The sequence below is a fragment of the Oryzias melastigma genome, linkage group LG17, assembly GCF_002922805.2.
Source record: "Oryzias melastigma strain HK-1 linkage group LG17, ASM292280v2, whole genome shotgun sequence".
NCBI classification, from domain to species: Eukaryota; Metazoa; Chordata; class Actinopteri; order Beloniformes; family Adrianichthyidae; genus Oryzias; species Oryzias melastigma.
In genome coordinates this window covers 14,957,152-14,962,182 of record NC_050528.1, presented here as the reverse complement: position 1 = coordinate 14,962,182, position 5,031 = coordinate 14,957,152, and the positions used below count along the sequence as shown (strand labels likewise).

The following is a 5,031-nucleotide window of genomic DNA, read 5'->3' as shown; positions in this document are numbered from 1 at the left end:
TCATGGATCTGAGGTTCGACTATTGGACAGACTCTCCTCTCCAGGACCCTGGAATCAGTGGCAGTTCCACAATTACTCCCCGGGCAGCTGCTCGTATTGCCCGTGCCTAAAACCGCTACTGCCCACAGGTCCATACCCCAGGTTTCAGGTGCCCCACTGACTGGGCCTGGAACTTGTAGCACAGTGTAGCGTCCCCTCTTTAGAGTGCACCCTCGGGCACACAGGAACTCTGCTTTTTATAAGCTGCACCACACCCTTTGGGCAATCAAAAGAGTTGCCAATACCTGTGTAGCAGGTGCAGCCCATTTCATCCTGCTACAATCCCTTGAAGGTAGCAGACACTGTGTGAAAAGAGCCAGAATCCATAAATATCTAATATGTTTGCATGTATACATTGTTGTTGTCCAAGAAATAACAAAAACTGTAAAGATGAAAACACTAGACCTTGTTGTGAGGGGTGCGCTACTTTAATAGGTGATTGTTGGAAGGCAATTCTTGTGGACAAACGAACTAAACTGCAAGTTGATCAAGGAAAAATGTGCAAAGTGGCAATGAATGGCACATCGTGTGTTAGAGTCAGTTAAACCTTTTTCTCTGACCGCTCCCTCTTTTGTAACAGGGGTATCCCTCATTAAGTGCCCCGTTCATGGACAATCGGTCATAGCTTGGCTGCAATGCCAAACGATGTCTTGTAAATTAGTTTCTATGTAGGTTCCAGCAGGGCCTTTTGTGTCTGTATCTCTGTAAGTTTGAAAGTCTGAAACAATGAGCAGAGTAAAATTATAAAGAATTCTTATGAAGTTGCAACTAAAGTACCTGTTCATCTTCTGATGAATCCACAATGTGGCGCGCAGACGGTCGTCTCACCAGCTGGAGGTCATGAATCCACAGACCAACATTTAGCAAATCAGGAAATAATTCAAACTGACAATTCATACACAATTCCAAACTAATTGAACATAAAGGGAAAAGTGGTGGTAAGGAAGTAAACCTTACAATCCCCAAAATTGAAAGAGGCAAATCACATGGAATTGCAGAGGTCAAGCAAGGACCTGGTTGGATTTCCACCCCAAAATGTACCCAGATACAATTAAAAGGGTAAAAATGAATCGCCTGTTAATCTTCGGATGAGTCCAAAATGCACCTTTCATATGATTGTTGTCTTCTTGGCTGAAGAGAGAAATCCACAGGATTGTACTTTAACACTACAAACACTACAGCACAGAACACAATACTATATGTTTACCCAAACATATGCTTACATATGTATAGATGCGTAAAAGGAATAAACTTAAATGACTCGTTTTCTGATGAGTCCAGAAGTGCACATGATCGTTTTGTTTGATAGAAAGAGATCAAAACACAATAATTTAATATAAAATCTTGAGAGTCTTACAAAGACTTGCAAAACACAAAATTGTGAATCGGAAGCCAACTTCAGCGTCGTAAATAGAGTCGTGTATGTTAGCTCTTCTGCCGCGTGTACCAAACCGATCATTTCAAAAATGTCGTCCAAACGTCTCAAAATAGCGTCTGCTGACAGATCGCCTGTTTCTATTTGATCCGCTAAGCTCAGCAAAGCTACACGGATGTCACCGAAATATGTCATCTTGGTGACTGTCTGCGTTACTGTCTGGGTACGGTGCGACACAGTAGAGCAGGTGTCTAGGCATTCAAGTCGATTTCAGAGGATCAGCCAATGAACGTCTAGATCCCACCCACTTTCAGTGATTGACAGACAGAGTTATTATTTGGAAAAAGCTCATCATGAAATAAATACGTCGTTCTGAAAAACAGCATTGTGAAATAAAAAGGACACTTTGGAAAACAGTAATTTTGAAATAAATTTCTACAAAAAAACCCCACATGATTATAATAATATCCAACATGAAAAAAAAAATATTATGATATATATTTTTTATTATGAAATGTTTTTAACATAAAATTATGTTTTAAAGTAAAAATGACATGTATTTCATAATAAAATGGTCCATTTAAATTTTAATGAAATGTATTTCATAATAAAATGGTCAATTATTTATTGAAAAGACTTTTATTGGAGTGTTGCTTGATTAAATAATGATGTATTTATTTATTTAATTAAGAACAGTTTAGGCTTCCATAAAGCTGACTTGTGAACACTGTTAAAAGTAATTTTATGTAAATAATGAAAAGTAACGTAACCAATTGTAACCAACCGTTGTACAATATTTACTTCATAAATGTCCTACCTGGTTGTATTGTTTTCCTTCTTAGATCAAATGTTAGTATTCCTCCTGGAGCTGCTTCCCCAAAATCCTCTGGATGATATTAAACGAGTCGTGGATTATTTCTCTCTGACAACTCAGTCATAGTTAGATGAAGGTTGTAGGTACTTCAATGAATGCTGCTTACTTGATTATGAAGGTAATTCAGATTTTTGTCTTCATTCACGCTGATGCTAATGCTAGCTTTCCATGACGGTGATGATAGATCTGCAGAAGATCTTTTCTGACCAGTTAACGCACTTACATTTCTATGTTTGCAAAATCACTAAAAACAGAGATACAGTAAGAGATTGGCAATAACTCTCACAAAAAAACTAATAACTGTTATTTACTGACGTAGCTCCCCTTTGCTGTTCCTCAGCAAAAAAAAAAAAAACACATTTCCACGTCTCTAACATTCAAAGATGAAGGCAGTTTGGAACAATCAGCATGGACATGTGACTTTACCCCGATCATTAGACCTGAAACACTCGAAATACAAAATTTGAAAAAAGTTCCGGAACAAAAGATACACAGAAAGTAAGGCATAACGATAAATAGAAAGGAAACACAGTGTCTGATCCCTACAGGATAATAAAGGCAAACAAGGAGAAAAATCATTTGAAACCATCAAAAATATGTTCCTATTAAAAACGTTCCTATTTTTACAATTACCCCTTAAAATACCCAGAAAAACAACAAATACCTCTTATTACAACAACTACATTTAATCTTGGGTGCAGCTAAAACATGTGCGGCCAACAAGCAGCAAACATCCTTGCTGCAACTATTATGTGTGGCCATCATAAATTTGCATCATTTTTTGTGCTTATCGCACTTAAAACACTTTTAAATAATATCAAGCAAAATAAAACTTATTAGAATAATGTCTGCTCGAATGGTGGTAATATTGATTGTCCTGGAAGACCACATGGAAGAAAAACAAGCAGCGATATCCCAGAATCAAGACGCCATCCTTAAGAAACCGAGAAGTCCTACTGCACAAGTTAGACAACATGGGAAAAAAAACCAAGCAGCCAGGACACCGGACACAAAAACCCCTACGGAACTTTCAGTATGTATTCAGTGTGAAAAAATATTAATGTATGCTGAAATAATATGCTTTGGTCAGAACTTTAATTGTGACTAATGAATGTTCTCTTCTATTTTTTGTAACCAACCAATATGGTTGTTGTTTTTTCATCCCCTCTGTTTATTTGTGTATATATTCTAGACATTTGCCATAATGACAATGTTACCGTAACCTAATTGGCTTGATATTTTTATCTATCAGACTCTTGTCCGTCACACACATAAGAACCTTGGAGAGCAGCTTCACTGGAAGGTGCAGCCTACTGACCAGTATGTTTGTTTCTCACTATTGTTTTAGGAAACAATAACCTACAAGAACTCCAGTCAATTATGAAATATTGTCTTGCCTTTTCACTTTTTTTATAAGCTTCAGAACAACGCACAATGAGGAGGTGACTGCAACAGTGGTTCAAGCAGTAAAAGATGTGGAACCTAATTGGAGCTTCCAAGTTAGAAGTATTTATTATGCACTAATGTAAAGTTGGATTCACAATAAGTTAAGGTTACTGTAGATGGGTTTCTATTACACATGTGTGCAAAACTTATTTGAAATGTAGAAATGTAAAAAAAAAATCTTTCGCAATAATACTATTTCCATTAGAGTCACCCCTATAACTTTTTTTAAAGAATAATGTTCCCTTAGGTGATTGATTATGAAGTTTTTAACCAAAATCCTACAACCAAAATATCACAAAAAGCCATTTTTTTCTGATGTCTCTGTTTCAATAAATGCAAGTTTTTTTTTTTAATTTTGGTGCTTTCATTAAGCAAATTTATTATTGCAAATCCAATTTGCACAATTTCATAGTTAATGGAAGCGCAGCTCGTGGGAGACTCAAACTGACATTTGGTGCTATTTTATTTTCAGAGATTCTGGGGATAAGGAGGCGATCCTATTGGTGTGATAGACACAGTTCATTTAGTGCAAGGGTGTCAAACTCAATTGCACAGGGGGCCAAAATCCAAATAACAGGGTAGGTCATGGGCTGAACAGGATAAATATTTATTGAATAAAAAAAAAAAATTAAAACTTTTAAAATGTAACTTTTTTAAAACATAAATATGAAAACAAACAGACAGGAATATTACTCCAGAATAAATCAACCTAAACCTTTAATAACTTTCAATATTTTTCTATGAAAATATAATATCTTTATATTGAATATTTATGAGTAGAAGTTTAACACTTTTTGTACTCCAGTCTGCTAGTGTTTTGTATGTTGTATTTGTAGAACATTTTTGGAGAGCCATAATCTGACCTAGTGCAGTAACCACCTGTTACACCTAAACTACTTGGCACTGAGTTTGCATATGCATACACACACACACATACACAATGTATAAGCGGTTTTCTCTTATTTTAAAAAGAAAACGATTGTCTTCGCTTGTAGCTCTTCAGAAAGCGAGAAGGTTCTCAATCAAGAGGACCTGTTACTCATGCAAGGAGCCAATCCAGACTATGCCAGCAATGAGGAAAGATTAGCTAATTTTTCAGTTACTTGCTAGCTTTATGGATAATTTAGGCTTTTTTGGAGTTTAGCAAATATTCCAAGTACATGGTATCTGTTTTAAATACTTTTGTTTTTACATTTTTTAGGCTGTTTTGGAGTTAGGATAATATTTTCATAGCTGTTTTGGATAATTTAGGCTTTTTCAGTTGTTTAGGATATTTACAAGTTTAGCTTATATTTCA

General features: G+C 35.9%; 1 protein-coding gene and 2 long non-coding RNA genes across 3 annotated transcripts in view; all 3 read right to left on the bottom strand.

Moving 5' to 3' along the window:
* The window catches only part of LOC112144307 (tripartite motif-containing protein 16-like), a gene marked incomplete in the record, with an annotated part of 1,074,856 nt that overhangs the window by 729,185 nt on the left and 340,640 nt on the right, over positions 1-5,031 (bottom strand).
* The window catches only part of LOC112144402, a 32,214-nt gene that overhangs the window by 19,810 nt on the left and 7,373 nt on the right, over positions 1-5,031 (bottom strand). The window lies entirely within an intron of this gene.
* On the bottom strand, positions 18-3,067 carry LOC112144408. Its single transcript, XR_002918891.2, has 3 exons — positions 2,395-3,067; positions 2,232-2,300; positions 18-1,170 (listed from the first exon to the last, which is right to left on the bottom strand). It is a non-coding gene; the product is annotated as an uncharacterized LOC112144408 (long non-coding RNA).